Source organism: Heterodontus francisci, chromosome 8 (genome assembly GCF_036365525.1).
Source record: "Heterodontus francisci isolate sHetFra1 chromosome 8, sHetFra1.hap1, whole genome shotgun sequence".
NCBI lineage: Eukaryota > Metazoa > Chordata > Chondrichthyes > Heterodontiformes > Heterodontidae > Heterodontus > Heterodontus francisci.
In genome coordinates, this window is record NC_090378.1 from 108,023,360 (window position 1) to 108,042,738 (window position 19,379).

Below are 19,379 nucleotides of genomic sequence, written 5' to 3' on the forward strand. Positions count from 1 at the left end.
GATGAAGGGAGTGAATGCTTAAGGTGGTGGATGGAGCACCGATCAAGTGGCTGCTTTATCCTGCATGGTGTCGAACTTCCCGAGTGGTATTGGAGCCGCACTCATCCAGACAAGTGGAGAGTATTCCATCACGCTCCTGACATGTGCATTGTAGATGGTGGACAGGCTTTGGGGCATCAGGAGGTGGGTTACTTGCCGCAGAATTCCCAGCCTCTGACCTGTTCTTGTAGCCACTGTTTTTATGTGGCTGCTCCAGTTCAGTTTCTGGTCAATGGTAAGATCCCAGAATGTTGCCAGTGGGAGATTCTGTGATTGCAATGCCGCTGAATGTTAAGGGGAGATGGTTAGATTCTCTCTCGTTGGGGATTGTCATTGCCTGGCACTTGTGTGACACGAATGTTACTTGCCACTTATCAGCCCAAGCCTGAATGTTGTCAAGGTCTTGCTGCATATGAACACGGACTGCTTCAGTATCTGGTGAGTTGCGAATGGTACTGAACATCACACAATCATCAGCAAGCATCCCCACTTTGTACCTTATATTGGAGGGAAGGTCATTGGTGAAGCAACTTAACTTGGTTGTGCTGAGGGCACTTCCCTGAGGAACTCCTGCAGCAATTTCCTGAGGCTGAGATGATTGGCCTCCAACAACCACAGCCATCTTCTTTTGTGCTAGGTATGACTCCAACCAGTGGTGTGTTTTCCCCTGATTCTCATTAAATTCAATTTGGTGACGGCTCCTTGTTGCCACACTCAGTCAAATGCTTCCTTGATATCAAGGGCAATCGCTGTCACCTCACTGATTCCCCTTTATCTATCCTACTAGTCACATCTTCAAAAAACTCTAATAAATGTTGTCAAATATGATTTCCCTTTTGTAAAACCATGCTGACCTCTGTCTGAACATGCTATGATTTTCTAAGTGCATTGTTGAGATTCCCTAATAATAGATTCCAGCATTTTCCTGATGACTGATATCAGGCTAAAGTGGCCTGTAGCTCCCTGTTGTCTCCCTCCCTCCTTGCTTGAATAGCTATTTTAGATTTGCTAACTTCCAAAAAATCTGCTGGGACTGTTCTGGAATCTAGAGAATTAGCGAAAGTCATAAGCAGCACATCTGCTATCTATGCAGCTACCTCTTTCAGAACCCTAGGATGTAGACAATCAGGATCTGAGGATTTGTTGGCTTTTAGTCTCAAGTTTCTCTGATACTTTTTTTCTGCAAATATTAATTACTTGAAGTTTCTCAATCTTATTGACCTCTTGGTTACCCTTTATTTCTAGTATGTAATTTGTGTCTTCTACTGTGAAGACAGACACAAAATATTTATTCCACATCTCTGCCATTTTCTCATTCCCCATGGTAATTTCTCCTCCCTGTGTCTAAGAGTATTAGATGCCTTTAGTAAATAGAAACATTTCTCTTTACGTCTTATTTGTCTTTGTAAATAAGCAGTCAGCTACTTTGGCTTTTTCTTACCACATTCCCTTCTTTTGTCTTTGGGTGCATATTTGTCTTCCACATTTTATTTTATCTTGTTCTTAAAAACTTTCTTTCCATTTATATTCTACATTGGTCTCATCGCCACCCAGTAGAGTTAGCCAATTTACCTGCTCTGGGAAATAAATGCAACAAACGTAGGGAATCACTCACCTATTGGTTAGTTAGACATGGTTTGTTTCTTGCTTCAACTTATGGTTCCTAATTTTAAGGAAGGGTGCAGAGATAATAATAGGATTTCTTGCTGATTGCTTCAGTTGTACCTTTGCTGCTCTGTCCTACAAATGCAAAGAATAGAACATACCTCCATGATAATCTACATATATTTGTGTAGTCCAGTCACACAAAAGTGAGAGGGAGATGAGTGTGATTGAGACTGAAGAGCGTTAAAGGTACAAATTTAGTCAGTGATTAGTCCCCATTGGCATGCTGAAATTACTCAAGGATCTAGGAAAGGGATAACTTTTATCTGAACATGAGGGAACACAACAGTAAAATTACTTTTCTAAAGTTTCTTTTTAATGTTTGGCCAGCAGTTAAATTATTGTCTGATATGCCGGAAGTTCTGAAAATAATACCGAAAGGTGGTTGTTGATTGCAGATAGATTTTAAATTACTGTCATGGAAGACGAAGAATATAAGACAATGTAAATCCAAGAGCCTGTTTCCCATTATGGCTCTTTAATGTGTTCAACCTTGTAGATCCTGAAAATCTTGGCAGAACAAGATTTTATACAACAGGATGTAACAGGACTGGGAATAACTGTTGAACAAGTTTTTTATTTTCAATATTAAGCAGTTCAAGTCAGCAAACCAAAGATTTATAATGCTGAGTTTAAAAAAGGGTCTTCTGGATCTTTGTGCAATCCGTTTATTCCCATGTTTTAAATTATGATGTTCTCTATGGGTAAATCTCTAAGCTGTTTCTGAGACTTAGAGAATTTCCATTATAATGAGAAAACTTTTCGCTTACGCAGAGCATGACTGATAGTTATTTTTAATTCCCACTATAAGAAGCTGTATACTGGTCAAAATTCCAATCCAAGGCATACATTTCCCCCCAATAAACCTAAATATCCAAACAGCTAGTTGCATACAGGAAGAAGCAATATATAAAAGGTGGCTTAATAATGATTATGACTACTTATCAGACCTTTTTGTAAGGTGGAAAGGGCAGACTAATGTTGATAACATAGATGGTTGGTAAGCTTCTGTACCATTTACCAATGTACACCATGCACTTGGGCTAGGCTTACGGCCTAGGGCATTTACTGATCTGAGATCTTTGCACCTTTGAGAACCTTCTCTTCTTTCATCCCTCCTGCTTCTCACCTAAGTCCTTGCAATCTCTCTCTTTTCTAAGTTCCACACATTGATGTCTGCACCAAAATCTTCTCTCTTCTACGCTATCTTGTCCATTGAGTGACTTTTCATCATCAATGATTTCAACATATACCTAAACTCCCCATGTGTCCCCTCCTCCCTCACTTATCGGCACTCTTATCCTCACTCAATCTCAATCTTTCACATAAGACCTCCGATCTAAATCCTTGACCTTGTCATCGCTCTTGCCGTTTCCCCTTCCAGCATCTTCATAACCAACAGTTCTATCTTTGGCCATTTCCTTGTATCTTTAACATCGACCTCTCTCTACTTTGTCATAACTCCACCACACTCACTATACCCTCCTAGAAAATACCCTCCCCCAGCTCCCTCATTGATTCACTCTCAAACTGCCAAGTACTCTTCCCTGGTCCTTCAACCCTAATAGCACCTCTGCCACTTTTGAATTGCTTGTCCACTTTCTCACCTCTGCCTTTAACACCCTTGTGTCCACTGAATTCGACAGTTGACTACCACTACACCTGGTATGGTCTCTTCAAAGTGCAAAGATCACAAATGCGAAGACGAGATTTGTGTCTGCCCTTAGTCAAAATTCTCCGACTGCTCAAAATCATTCTGGAGGGCAAGAGAAGCCAAAGGCTCTTCTTTCCCCAAGACACAAAGCTTTATCAAACCCTTTTCCCCCTGCCTCCTTTGCTTTCACCTCGAGTACCAAATGTGAAGTAGTCCTTAAATGCATCTAATATCCTGGTGCTCCTAACATCCCTTTTCTAGCTGCCATATCTCTCATGGCCTAGCATTGTACAATTTCTGCCGCAATTTCCCCCACCTTTTCCAATCTCATCTCCTCTTCAATGTGATGCTGCCATCTTGATTCCTTTCCCAATGTCTCAATTACTGACGAGTCAACCACCACTGCTGGCCTCTATGCTTGACGATACTGTAAATCGCTCTCTTTGTTCAGGTCCTATCCCTTTCCTTTCAAAATCCTCCTGAATTATATCTTCTGTGATAATATAATGTTATCTCTCCTTTCCTTCAATTACCATTTAGCAACATCTGATGCGGTTGACTATGCCGTCCTTCTCCATCACCTTTTCTCTGTTGTCCAGTTCTTTGAATATCATCATATGGCTCCAGTCCTGTTCGAATACAGCCAGTGCTTCTGTCCCTGTACTCTTATCTCCAGAATACCCCAAAGGCCTTACCTGATTTTCATCTGTGTCATCATCTGAATCTGAGTCCTAAATGGCTGACCCCTTTCTCTGAGACTGTAACTTCTAGTTCTGGACTCCCCAGATAAGGAAACATCCTTCCAAAATCTACCATCAAACTCCTTAAGAATTTTATGTTTCAGTGAGATCACCTCTCATTCTTCTAAACTATAGGTAATATAGGCCTAGTCTACTCAATCTCTCCTCATAGGACAATCCCCTCATCCCAGGAACTAGTCTAATGAACCTTCATTGCATTCTGTCTAAGGCAAATATGTACATTAATGATACCCAGCTTTATCTTTCCCTGCGACACTACTGTAAGACTGTGCAGTCCATATCCTGTTCCATACAGAGTTCCACTTGCCCACTGTATTTGGCTTCACTGACCTACAGTAGCTCTCTGTTCGCCAATGTATAGAGGTTAAAATCCTCATTGTCCATCTCAAATCCCTCCATGCCATTATTCCACTTGATCTTTACAATCTTTCACGTTATGTCCCTTCACTAGCCTGCAGTCTTTCTAATGTAGCTCTTTGTTCATTCACCTTTATTCTGATATCATTTGTGCCAGATCCTCCAATCCCCCTTAGCTCTACTGTCTGGAAGTTCTTCCCATGCCTCTGCGCTTCACTCTTCATCTGTAAAAACCTTCTTGAAAGCTGTCTCTTCCACCGGGCTTTTTTGTCCATTGGTAAGTTAACAAGTGCAACTCTGATGTGGTATGAAGTCTTTCCATGTACTTGTAGCTACAGCCAACTCAGGATGTGCAACCAAGCTCATCAATGGTTGATGCAGCTGTTGCAGTCCCAAGAAAATCTATGTTTGGCAGGAAATAACTGACTTGAAACTTATTTTGCACAATCTTACACTGTTCAGCACATTTTGAGCATAAGAAATAGGAACAGGAGTAGGCCATTCGGCCCCTCAAGCCTGCTCCGCCATTCAATAAGATCATGGCTGATCTGCCCCAGACCTGTGATGAGTATCTTTCCTTTCAGACTGTTGCACTGCTTTATCTTATTTCAGCTTGCAGGGTTTGTAAATTTTGTGTTGCACTGGTAGGTTTGCTGAATGGAGTTGTGTGTTTTGATGGATTCGTCAAAATTTCACATGTAAAATTCCTACCCAAGGTGTATGTTAGGAAATTTAAGTCGACTCTGAACACTGTTATAATTTTCAGAATTTTGGAGTTATGTGTTAGCAGAACCAGTGACATTGGCACTTGGAGGTAATATTTGTTCTGTTGGGTTTTCTTGAGCTGAAAAGTTTAGATGTTTACTAAGAAGTGTTCAGAACAGTAACTAGAAGGTATCTCATCATAATAAAAGCAAAATACTGCAGATGCTGGAAATCTGGAAGACAAACAAGAAATGCTGGAAATACTCAGCAGGTCTGGCAGCATCTGAGGAGAGAGAAGCAGAGTTAATGTTTCAGGTCAGTGACCCTTCATTGGAACTGGCAAAAGTTAGAAATGTAGAAGGTTTTAAGTAAGTAAAGCGGGGGTAGGGCAAGAGATAACAAAAGAGGTGTTGATAGGACAAGGTCACAGAGAATAACTGACCAGAAGGTCATGGAGCAAAGGCAAACGGTATGTTAATGGTGTGTTGAAAGACAAAGCATTGGTACAGAGAGGCTGTTAATGGACAGAATACTGAGCAGCCTTGTCCCAAGCACAAAAATGAGAAATGGGCGGCACAGTGGTTAGCACCGCAGCCTCACAGCTCCAGTGACCCGGGTTCAATTCTGGGTACTGTCTGTGGTGTTTGCAAGTTCTCCCTGTGTTTGCGTGGGTTTCCTCCGGGTGCTCCGGTTTCCTCCCACATGCCAAAGACTTGCAGGTTGAAAGGTAAATTGGCCATTAGCAATTGCCCCTAGTATAGGTGTATATAGGGACAGGTGGGGATGTGGTAGGAATATAGAATTAGTGTAGGATTAGTATAAATGGGTGGTTGATAGTCGGCACAGACTCGGTGGGCCGAAGGGCCTGTTTGAGTGCTGTATCTCTAAACTAAACTAAAAAAACAGTGGGTAGGCACAGTGGAAACAAACTTTACAAACTAAAATAAAATAAACACAAAAAAGAAAAAAGAAAAATAACTAAAAATTAAAATAAAAAGCGGGGCCTGTCATGCTCTGAAATTATTGAACTCCGTGTTCAGTCTGGCAGGCTGTAGCGTGCCTAATCGGTAAATGAGGTGCTGTTCCTCGAGCTTGCACTGATGTTCACTGGAACACTGCAGCAAGCCCAGGACAGAGATGTGAGCATGAGAGCAGGGGGGAGTGTTGAAATGGCCAGCAACCGGAAACTCGGGGTCATACTTTGGGACTGAGCGGAAATGTTTTGCAAAGCGGTCACCCAGTCAGCTTTTGGTCTCACCAATGTTTTTTTTTATTCATTCGTGGGCATCGCTGGCCAGGCCAGCATTTATTGCCCATCCCTAATTGTCCTTGAGAAGGTGGTGGTGAGCTGCCTTCTTGAACTGCTGCAGTCCATGTGGGGTAGGTACACCCACAATGCTGTTAGGAAGGGAGTTCCAGGATTTTGACCCAGTGACAGTGAAGGAACGGCGATATAGTTCCAAGTCATGATGGTGTGTGACTTGGAGAGGAACTTGCAGGTGGTGGTGTTCCTATGCATTTGCCGTCCTTGTCCTTTTAGTTGGTAGAGGTCGGGGGTTTGGAATGTGCTGTCTAAGGAGCCTTGGTGCGTTGCTGCAGTGCATCTTATAGATGGCACACACTGCTGCCACTATGCGTTGGTGGTGGAGGGAGTGAATGTTTGTAGATGGGGTGCCAATCAAGCGGGCTGCTTTGTCCTGGATGGTGTCGAGCTTCTTGAGTGCTGTTGGAGCTGCACCCATCCAGGCAAGTGGAGAGTATTCCGTCACACTCCTGACTCATGCCTTGTAGATGGTGGACAGGCTTTGGGGAGTCAGAAGGTGAGTTACTCGCCGCAGTATTCCTAGTCCCTGACCTGCTCTTGTAGGTATTTATATGGCTACTCCAGTTCAGTTTCTGGTCAATGGTAGCCCCTGGGATGTTGATAGTGAGGGATTCAGCGATGGTAATGCCATTGAATGTCAAGGGGAGATGGTCTCTCTTGATTCTCTCTTGTTGGAGATGGTCATTGCCTGGCACTTGTGTGGCGCGAATGTTATTTGCCATTTATCAACCCAGGCCTGGATATTGTCCAAGTCTTGCTGCATTTCTACACGGACTGCTTCAGTATCTGAGGAGTCACGAATGGTGCTGAACATTGTGCAATCATCAGCGAATATCCCCACTTCCGACCTTATGATTGATGGTAGGTCATTGATGAAGCAGCTGAAGATGGTTGGGCCTAGGACACTACCCTGAGGAACTCCTGCAGTGATGTCCTGGAGCTCAGGTGATTGACCTCCAACAACCACAACCATCTTCCTTTGCGCTAGGTATGACTCCAACCAGAGGAGGGTTTTCCCCCTGATTCCCATTGACCTCAGTTTTGCTAGGGCTCCCTGATGCCGTACTCAGTCAAATGCTGCCTTGATGTCAAGGGCAATCACTCTCACCTCACCTCTTGAGTTCAGCTCTTTTGTCCATGTTTGAACCAAGGCTGTAATGAGGTCAGGAGCTGAGTGGCCCTGGCGGAACCCAAACTGAGCGTCACTGAGCAGGTTATTGCTAAGCAAGTGCTGCTTGATGGCACTGTTGATGACACCTTCCATCACTTTACGGATAATTGAGAGTAGGCTGATGGGGCGGTAATTGGCCAGGTTGGACTTGTCCTGCTTTTTGTGTACAGGACATACCTGGGCAATTTTCCACATTTCAGGATCGATGCCAGTGTTGTAGCTGTACTGGAACAGCTTGGCTAGGGGAGCGGCAAGTTCTGGAGCCGGAATATTGTCGGGGCCCATAGCCTTTACAGAATCCAGTGCCTTCAGTTGTTTCCTGATATCACACGGTGTGAATCGAATTGGCTGAAGTCTGGCATCTGTGATGCTGGGGACTTCAGGAGGAGGCCTAGATGGATCATCAACTCGGCACTTCTGGCTGAAGATTGTTGCAAATGCTTCAGCCTTATCTTTCGCACTGATGTGCTGGGCTCCCCCATCATTGAGGATGGGGATATTTGTGGAGCTACCTCCTCCAGTTAGTTGTTTAATTGTCCACTGCCATTCACGGCTGGATGTGGCAGGACTGCAGAGCTTAGATCTGATTTGTTGGTTATGGGATCGCTTAGCTCTATCGCATGCTGCTTACGCAGTTTGGCACGCAGATAGTCCTGTGTTGTAGCTTCACCAGGTTGACACCTCATTTTGAGGTATGCCTGGTGCTGCTCCTGGCATGCCCTCCTGCACTCTTCATTGAACCAGGGTTGGTCTCCTGGCTTGATGGTAATGGTAGAGTGGGGGATATGCCGGGCCTTGAGGTTACAAGTTGTGGTCAAGTACACTTCTGCTGCTGATGGCCCACAGCGCCTCATGGATGCCCAGTTTTGTATTGCTAGATCTGTTCGAAATCTATCCCATTTAGCACAGTGGTAGTGCCACACTACACGAAGGAAGGTATCCTCAATGTGAAGGCAGAACTTCGTCTCCACAAGGACTGTGCGGTGGTCACTCCTACCAATACAGTCATGGACAGAAGCATCTGCGGCAGGCAGATTGGTGAGGACGATGTCAAGTATGTTTTCCCCTCTTGTTGGTTCCCTCACCACCTGCCGCATACCCAGTCTAGCAGATATGTCCTTGAGGGCTCGGTCATTAGTGGTGCTACCAAGCTACTCTTGGTGATGGACATTGAAGTCCCCCACCCAGAGTACATTCTGTGCCCTTGCCACCCTCAGTGCTTCCTCCAAGTGGTGTTCAACATGGAGGAGCACTGACTCATCCGCTGAGGGAGGGCGGTAGGTGGTTATCAGCAGGAGGTTTCCTTGTCCATGTTTGACCTGATGCCATGAGACTTCATGGGGTCCAGAGTCGATGTTGAGGACTTCCAGAGCAACTCCCTCCCTACTGTATACCACTGTGCCGCCACCTCTGGAGGAGACCACAGTGATGTGAGCAGTGAGTATGCCAAATTGAAAGAAGTACAAGTAAATTGCTGTTTCACCTGCAAGGAGTGTTTTGAGCCTTGGATAGTGAGGAGAGAGGTGGTGAATGGGCAGTTATTACACTTCCTGCGGTAGCAGAGGAAGATGCCGTGAGAAGGGGACGAGGTGTTGGGGTAATGGCGGAGTGGACCAGGGTGTCGCGGAGGAAACGATCCCTTCGGAATGCTGACAGGGGTAGGGAGGGGAAGATGCATATGGTAGTGGCATCATGCTGGAGGTGGCAGAAATGGCGGAGGATGATCCTTTGGATGTGGAGGCTGGTGGGGTGGAAAGTGAGGAGAAGGGGAACCCTGTCGCGGTTCTGGGACGGAGGGGAAGTGGTGAGGGTAGAGGTGTGGGAAAAGGGCTGGACACGGTTGCGGGCCCTGTCAACCACAGTGGTGGGGGGGGGGTGGAATCCTCGATTGAAGAAAAAGGAAGACATATCAGAAACGCTGTCATGGAAAGTAGCATCATCAGAGCAGATACGTTAGAGATGGAGAAACTGGGAGAATGGAATGGAGTCTTTCCAGGAGGCAGGTTGTGAAGAAGTGTAGTCGAGGTAGCTGTGGGAGTTGGTGGGCTTATAATAAATATTAGTAGACAGCCTATCCCCAGAGATGGAGACAGAGAAGTCGAGGAAGGGAAGGTAAGTGTCGGAGATGGACCATGTAAAGATGAGAGAAGGGTGGAAATTAGAAGCAAAGTTGATAAAGTTTTCCAGTTCCGGGCAGGAGCAGGAAACGGCACCGATAGAGGTATCTCATCGTGTTCTTCCTTAACTGGAGGAATCAGGGCAAGCTGAAGGATATTTTATTATAACCGTGTTAGGGGCAATGTGAAAGTATGTCTCAGAGTAACTGCAATGCAGGTAAAGTATGGTTATATGCACACTTTCACAAAGTGGTGCCGTCATCTTCTAACAACTTGAGAAAAAGAAACAAAGGCTTACTTTTATATAGCGCTTTTCACGGCCACTGGCCACCTAAAAGCCAATAAAGTACTTTTGAAATGTAGTCATTGTTGTAATGGAGGAAATGGGGCAGCCAATTTGCCTGCAGCAAGCTTCCACAAACAGCATTGTGATAGTGACCAGATAATCTGTTCACAATGCTGTTGATTGAGGGATAAATATTGGTCAGGACACCAGGGATAACTCCCCTACTCTAACTTGAGATAGTGCCATGGGATCTTTTATGTCCGCCAAGCAGGCATTCTGCACCTCTGTTTTATATCTCATCCAAAGTACTGCACTGGAGTCAGCCTTGACTTCTGTGCTCAAGTCCTGAAGTGGGACTTGAACCCAGAACATTGTGCCTCAGAGGCAAGAGTGCTACCAACTGAGTCACAATGGTATTTAGAGATAGAAAGCACCTTGGTACTCTTGTGCTCCAAGCTGGCCTCAGTATTGAACAGTGGTTATTCCTACTTCAGCTTTCAGTGTTGCCTTGGAATAATAGATTTGCATGTAGAGATTGGCAGAATCTACTTGCTGCTTAGATTTCTTTTTGACTTGGACCAACTTGGTGCTGTTTTAATTTTTGTGTGGTCTTTCTTATTCTTTTAAAGGGATGGCAGTGTGGTTCCAAAATGAAGCCAAGGAAAAGACTACAGCAGAGTAATGCTGCCACATTTCTTAAAGGACAGTGCTGTAGCAATTTGCCTTCCGTTCCCCTGTCCACATTTGTGCCATAATGCATTTCCAAGTGAAGGATGAACAATATTGTGTGTTAACATGTTAATGCTACATTTTGCACACTGGAGGTGTGATATTTTCAAATGCTGTTTTTAAATAGAAGTGGTGGAGCAGTGAGTTTTGCATTCTAGCATTTTCTGCTACCTCAGTGAATCGATTCTTCGGATATTTTGTTTGGAAGCCCACTTGGAAGAGGCATTGACTTCTGCTATGAAATGGCTTCATGGTTTCTATGAAAATAATACTGAATGGAGTTTTTCTGGTGGATGTAAGCAGATGGATTCTCTCAAAGAATGGTGCAACATGGGTTTATGTCTGAAATTCTCTGTATGGTGAGTTTCCAATCTGAATTGTGTTTATTGAAGAGGTAGGACGAAAAATCAAATGGCAATTTGAAGTCAAAACAGCATCAGAAGAAGCTTTAAGAGGGCTGTCCCAAAGGCATATTGGTTAAATTCAGCAATCAGTATGATGCTGGAGTATACAAACCAGATCTGATCGCTGGCCTTTTTGAGTTGGGTAACAGTAGGGGCAGTGCCATTGTCCCTCGGTTAGGACATAGGAAGAATATATCAGCTGGGGTTACACTCTCTTCACTGCTTAGTGACCATATGACGGAAAATGTGTATGTTGGTTGAGCGTGCAGTTGGTCTTGGCTGTGATGTCAACATGGCCAAATTGCCCGCTGACAATCGCTGTCTGGGATTATGTGAATGAAGGATACTTGACGGACATAGAGGAGGGCTGCCAGTACTGGAATGGTATCCTAGCAGAAAGACTTCTGAATACTTTTAAAATAAGAAATGGAAGCAGATTATGTGCTGATCTCTTGGTTGGCGAGTGCTGCAGAGAGAGAATCTAAAAGAGAAATAAGTGAAAATTCCAAGGACAAAGGACTGCAAACTCTGAATATTTTGGTCGTAAGTCACAGTTTAAAATGTCTGAGAGTGTTGGCAGTTTTGGAATGCATTACTTTAGATAGGGACAAGTAATAAAATGGACTGACAAGAAAGTAAATGACAGAGCTTGGTCACCTCACTGCCTGGAAAATTATGAAGTATGTTTCTATATATTTGCTTATATCTTTCAGGTTCTGCCTGCTGTTGAAATTGTCATTACATGTAAATCATGTGTGCTTATGGAACAGTTTACTGCAAAATCCCTTTTGAGTGCTGAATTTCCTTTGGCGCTTGGAGAACAGAAATGTTTTCCATTGTTTAACATCTGTAAGAATAATCTGTAGCATTACAAGCTTAATGTAAGAGGAGAGTTTGGCTAGGTGAACCAAGTTTAAATCCCAGATCTGACTGGCTTTCCCTAAACTTTGAGTTTCTGATTCCGGTTTCTCCTAAAGGGAAGGTTTTGGAAATTCTATCCATTGAAACATCACTCTTGAGGTCAGCAAAATAATGCTTATCACATAACTGGTGGAGGTGTCCAAAGACCTATCCTCCTATTTCAACAAAGGAGAACAGCAAGAAAATGTAAAGCAGGAAAGAGGAAACAAGGGGGAAATTGTAATCTAAATCATAAAAGGAAAGTAAGGTTGTATACAATTCTCTCTTGGAGATCCAAAGAGGATAATTTCCATTTTGCTGCCGTCAATCTGGACAATTTTGTCTTGTCCAGATTTGAATGTCAGACATACAGTTGGAGACAGTGGCAGTACTGAGATTTTTATAGAAGTATGCAGTACAGAAAGAGGCCATTCAGTCCATCATGCCTGTGCCAGCTCTGGTAGCACTATTTATTTAGTTGAGCAGATGGTGAGTTTGAGTATATCAACATAAAATTGATGGGCAGGAAAAGACAAACTGGTCCATCAGGTCTGCCCACATTTTGTGATGGCTGGAGCACCATGACTAAACATCATTCCACAACCACCCCGCTTCCCGCCCAGCAGCTATGTAATCTCCGAATTTCTTGGGATAGAGTGTTCATGAGCCTTCTTTAATCGCTGCAGTTTGTCTATTGAAAGTACTCCAACAATGCCGTTGGTTAGGAAGTTCCAGGATCTTGACCCAGCGGCAATGAAGGAACAGTGATATATTTCCAAGTCAGGATGGCGCGCAACTTGGAGTTGGTGGCATTCCCATATGTCTGCTGCCCTTGTCCTTCTGGGTGGTGGAGGGTCAGGGGTTTAGGAGGTGCTGTCAAGAAGCCTTGGCGAGTTGCTGCAGTGTATCTTGTAGATAAGTGAGGTTAAGAAGCAATCTAATACAAGTGTTCAAAGCTATGAAAGGTTTTGATAGAGTTAATTGGGAAAGCTATTTTTACTGTTAAGTATCAGTCATCAGATTTATATTGGAAATTCTGTTACAGCATTACATGGACATTTTTTACTCCCATGGGACATATTTACATAGCAAGTAGATGTGCGAACTGAAGATTTCTAATTGGCCCGGATTTTGCGGTCGTCATGATGCTGAAACTGTCAGTATTCGCCGTCATTACTCCTCTGAAACTGACAGCAATTTCTGGAGTAGGCACTTGCGGAGTTAAATGCCGAAATCCAGAAATTGCTGTCGGTGATTTTACACTTTTCTGTAAGATGTACTGTTGAAAACCCCACTGATTGAAATCAATTAGAAATCACTGAACTGTTGAGAGCTTCCACTTTTAAGCAATTAGTCTTTCTGTAAAATCCCTTGGAAAAAGTTACAGCTTGCTGGATTTTTTAAGTGTTCTAATTTCATAAATACTGCTTAACAACCTCTTTGACCCTGAAAGACTAATACATTTGTAGAATGTCTCATTTCTCAGTTATGATAAAAAAAAATTCCAAATTTTTTCAGTTTTTTGTGATGTTTCAGTTTCTATCTTAATACCATATGTATGTGCTAATCTTTATTTTGCTGTAAAAAGATACTAAAAAGTGGAAATTATTCAATGCTTTTAATTTCCTGGTTTGCTGTCGTGAGAATTTTTAAAATGTGATTAGCTGCTTCCCCTGCTTTTTTTAAAAATTCTTTCATGGGATGTGAGCATCGCTGACAAGGTCAGCATTTGTTGCCCATCCCAAGATGCCCTTGAGAAGGTGCTTGATTACATAACTGTCGCTAGATGCATGGTCATCCCCTTGACTTGGTGCCAGATTAAAATTAACATTGGAAAATGTGAAATCCACACCACAGAGATCACGAGAACTTTGAGGGCAAATTTTCTCAAGGCCAGCAGCAAGGGCCATCATATCACTGCTTACTGCAAAATCCAGACCATAGTAGTTTTATTATGCTTTCTGTAGTGTCACATTTCGCTGTTATAAACATTGGGTTTGGGTGAACCAAGGAGTGCCAACAATTGATTTGTTAAAGGCAAATTGTGTTTGACTAACTTGATGGAATTCTTTGAAGTAACAGGAGGGGATCAAGGTACTTATATAGACTTTTGAAAGGCATTTGCAAGCTGCCACACAGAAAGCATATTAACAAGATGACAGCCTATGAAATTGAGGGGAAAGTGGTTGTTTGGATATAGAATTGACTCAGTAACAGGAAGCAAAGCGTCTTGCTGGAGAAATGCTTTTCAGGCTGGGAGTTGGTTTGCACTGGCGTTCCCCAAGGATCAGTTTTACCATTACTCTTCAGTTTTTATAAATGACCCAGAGTCAGGTCTGTTAGTAAGTTTGCAGATGATATACAACTTGGCAACATAGTAGATAGTGATGAGGGTAGTTATAGACTTCAGGATGGAAAAATGGGCAGAAGCATGACAGATGGAATTCAATGTGGAGAAATGTGAAGTGATGCACTTTGGGAAGACTAATATGGAAAGATGGTATACTATAAATGGCACAGTTTTGAAAATTGTAGATGAGCAGTGAGATCTTGGTGTCCATGTACACAAATCTTTAAAAGTGACAGGGAAAGTTGATAAGGTGGTTTAAAAAAAGCATGTGGGTTACTTGGATTTATAAATAGAGGCATAGAATATAAAAGCAAAGAGATCATGCTCGAACTTTATAAACACTGTTTTGGCCTCAACTGGAGTATTATGGAAAATTTTGGGCACTACACTTCAGGGAAATTGTTAAGGTCTTAGAAAGAGTATAGAGGAGGTTTACCAGGATATTGCCAAGGATGAGGGACACCAGTTATGGGGAGAGATTGGAAAGTTAGCACTGTTATTCTTGGAATAGAGAAGGTTAAGAGGTGACTGAATAGAGTTTATAAGTTTTGATAGAGTAGATAGAGAAAAACTATTCCCTGTGGCGCTTGGGTCAAGAACCAGAGATCATGGATTTAAAATCATTGGCAAAAGATCTAAAGGAAAATTATGAGAATTTTTTTCACTCAGTTGTTGAGATCTGCAACACTTTACCTTCAACTTTGTATGAATTTTCGATGATTGATTGTTTGCTCTAACTTACTGTGAGAAAAGCTGCAAAAGATTTGCTTGTCTTAATGACTGATTAATTCAATACAATTCTCAGGTTCTTCTAGCCTTCATGTGTCTTGGGGACCACATGTGTAAGAATGTCTTCAGCTGCTTGAGCTCTAGCACAGGATTTCTGAGCCTGAAGGGGAGCTGAAGTTACTGCGCAACATCAGGGAGGATGAGAGTTTCCTGAATTAAAGGGCTGCAAAGGAAGCCCAACCCAACCTGAACCCGACACATGTCGTCGGGTCCCGTCAGGGTCGGGTCGGGTAACCGGCCTTTACCCATGTATTGATGTAAAGGCCAGCTACCCGACCCGGCCCCGACATGTGTCGGGTTCGGTTCGGGCTGGGTTGGGCTTCCGGGTCCGGCATTTGGGCTCGGGTCAGGTTTCCTTTGCAACCCTTTATCCTGAATCGTACGATCCAGGAGGAGGTCACCCCACGGGCATTGAGAGTTCAGGATAGTAGATGGGTGATATCTGGAAGAGTAGGAAGAGACAGGAGGTGCAGGAGCCTTCAGGGTGTGTGCCACTCTCAAACTGGTACTCCGCTTTCCAGACTGATGGGAGTGACGACCTCTTGAAGGAGTCTAGACCATGGCACCAAGAGACAAGGGACTGCAAAGAGTAGAAATGCAGTCATTGTAGGAGAATCCATAGTTAGGGGGACGGACAACCATTTCTGCAACCATTATCATGAGTCCTGCATGGTGTGTTGCTTCCCTGGTGCCAGGGTAAAGGACATCACGGAGAGGGTGCAGAATATTCTGCAGGGAGAAGGGAGTGAGCCAGAAGTTGTGGTACACGTCGGAACCAAAGGCGTAGAGAGAGAAACAGCAGGTACTGAGGTCCTATGGTCAGATTTTCAGGAGCTAGGGAGGAAGTTATAAAGTATGATCCCTAAGGTAGCATTCTCTGCATTTCTCCTAGTGTCACCCACTAGCGAGAGTTAAAACAGGAAGATAGCAAGGATCAAGACATTGTTTGAGGCATGTTGCAGGAGGGGGGGGGGGGTCTTTAGATTCTTGGGATATTGGGACTAGTTCTAGGGCAGGAGGCCTATTGATAGGGAGGGGTTGCACCTCAACTGGACTGGGATCACAGTGCTAATGGGGGAAGGAAGAACAGAGAAGGAAGTAGTACCAGATAAAATGAGGTGGGGTGGCAATCTTAGTAAGGGACGAGATCAGTACATTAGTGACAGAGAATGTTAGATTGAAGGATCAAGATATACAATCAATTTGGATGCAGCTAAGAAATAGCAAGGGGCAGCAAACATTGGTGGGAGTTGTTTATAGACCAACAAACAGCTGTGGTAATGTTGGGCACGTTATAAATCAGGAAATTAGAGGTGCATGTAACTTGGGTAATACAGTAATAATGGGCGACTTCCATTTACCTACAGACTGGTTAAACCTAATGAGCACTAATGCTGTGGAGGATGAATTCCTGGAGTGTGTACGAGTTGGGTTTCTGGAGCAGTATGTCGAAGAACCAACTAGGGAATCCGAACCCTATTTTAGATTTAGTATTATGTAATGAGAAAGAGCTAATTAATAACCTTGCTGTAAAGGAGTCTTTGGGAAATAGTGACCAAAATATGATAGAATTTTACATTAAGTTTGAAAATGATATAGTTCATTCTGAGACTAGGGTCTTAAATCTGAACAAAAAAGACTGTTAAGGTGTGAGGGGCAAGTTAGCTATGGTGGCTGGGGAAAATACACTAAAAGATTTGACAGTCGATAGCTAATGGCTAGTATTTAAAGACAAGGTCTACAACAAATGTACGTTCCTCTAAGACACAAAAACCTAACAGAAAAGATGAATCAACCGTGACTAACAAAAGAAGTTAAAGATTGCATTCGATCAAAGGAAGTGGCTTATAAGGTTGCCAGAAAATGTGGTAAGGCTGAGGATTGGGAGCAATTTAGAATCTAGCGAAGGATGACCGAGAAACTGATGAAGAAAGGGAAAAGGGAGTATGAATGCAAGCTAGCGAGAAACATAAAGGCAGACTGTAAAAGCTTCTTTAGATATGTGAAAAGGAAAAGATTAGCAAGAACAAATGTTGGGTCCATTACAGGTGGAGACAGGGGAATTTAAAATGGAGAATAGGGAAATGGAGAAACAAAACAATTACTTTGTGTCTGTCTTCACGGAGGAAGATACAGAAAATCTCCCAGAAGTACATGGGAACCAAGGAACTTGTGAAAATGAGGAACTGAAAGAAATTAGTATTAATAAAGAGGTAGTACTTGAAAAATTGACTGGATTGAAGGTTGATAAATCCCCTGGACCAGATGAGCTACATCCCAGAGTATTGAAGGAGGTGACTATAGAGATAGTGGATGCGTTGGTCGTTATCTTTCAAAATTCTATAGATCCTGGAAAGGTTCCTGCAGACTGGAAAGTAGCAAATGTAACCCCACTATTTAAGAAAGGAGGGAGGGAAAAAAGGTGAACTACAAACCTGATTGTTTATGTCAGTAGTAGGGAAAATGTTAGAATCTATTTTAAAGGACGTGATAACTAAACACTTAGAATGTAATGATATGATTGGGCAGAGTCAACATGGATTTATGAAAGGGAAATCATGTTTGACAAACCTGTTGGAGTTTTTTGAGGATGGTGCTTGTAGCATAGATAAAGGACAGCCAGTAGATGTGGTATATTTGGATTTTCAGAAAGCTTTTGATAAGGTTCCATACAGGAGATTAGTAAACAAAATTAGAGCACATGGGATTGGGGGTAATATACTGGTATGGATTGAGAATTGGTTAACAGACAGAAAGCAGAGATTAGGAACAAACAGGTCATTCTCAGGATGGCAGGCTGTTACTAGTGGGGTACAGCAAGGATCAGTGCTTGGGCCATAGCTGTTCACAATCTAAAGAATGATTTGAATGTGGGGACTAAATGTAACATTTCCAAATTTGCTGATGACACAAAACTAGGTGGGAATGTGAGGAGGATGCAAGGAGCCTGCAAGGAGACTTGGACAGACTAAGCAAGAACATGGCAGATGGAATATAATGTGAACAAGTGTGAAGTTATCCACTTTGGTAGAAAAAAACAGAAAGGCAGAGTATTTATTAAATGGTGAGAGATTGGGAAGTGTTGCTGTCCAAAGGGACCTGGGTGTTCTTGTTCATGAGTCACTAAAAGCTAGCATGCAGGTGCAGCAAGCAATTAGGAAGGCAAATGGTATGTTGGTCTTCATTGCAAGGGGTTTTGAATGCAGGAGTAAAGAAATCTTGCTGCAATTGTTTGGAACCTTGGTGAGACTGCACCTGGAGTATTGTGTACAGTTTTGGTCTCTTCATCTAAGGAAGGATATACTTTCCCTAGAGGGAATGCAACAGAGTTTCACCAGACTAATCCCTGGAATGGTGGGATTGTTTTATGAGGGGAGATTGAGGAAACTGGGCCTATATTCTCTCGAGTTTCGAAGAATGAGAGGTGATCTCATTGAAACTTACAAAATTCTTACAAAGCCTGACAGGGTGGGTGTAGATAGGATGTTTCCTCTAGCTGGTGAGTCTCGAACCAGGGAACACAGACTCAGAATAAAGAGTAGATCATTTAAGGCTGAACTGAGGAGCAATTTCTTTACTCAGAGGGTGGTAAATCTTTGGAATTCTCGACCACAGAGGGCTGTGGAAACTCAATCATTGAGCACGTTTAAGACAGAAATCAATAGATTTCTATATACTAATGAGATCAAGGGATAGTGCGGGAAAGTGGCGTTGAGGTAGATGATCATCCATGATCTAGTCGAATGGCGGAGCAGGCTCAACAGGCCGAATGGCCTACTTCTGCTCCTATGCTCCTGTTTGGAGCAGACGAAGATGAACTACGAGGAGTACAAAGACAGGTTTACAACGCGTGTTATGAATGCACAAAGTGTGGTGAATAAGGTTGGTGAGCTACAAAGACAAATAGCTGCGTGGTGATATGGTGTGGTGGCAATAACGGAAATATGGCTTAAAAATGGTGAGGACTAGGCACTTAATGTTCAAGGATATGAAGTGTTCAGAAAAAAGGGAGTCGGGGTGGCAGTGCTGATTAGGGAAGACATTGTCGTGTTGGAAAGGGAGGATGTTCTTGAGCGTGCAAAAACAGAATCCATTGGGTTAGAATCGAGAAGGAAAAAGGGTATGATC

The 19,379-nt window shown here is 43.2% G+C and overlaps 1 protein-coding gene across 10 annotated transcripts in view; it reads left to right on the forward strand.

The window, feature by feature from the left end:
* The window catches only part of ralgps2 (Ral GEF with PH domain and SH3 binding motif 2), a 556,829-nt gene that overhangs the window by 271,604 nt on the left and 265,846 nt on the right, over positions 1-19,379 (forward strand). The gene's annotated exons all lie outside the window — the stretch shown is intronic.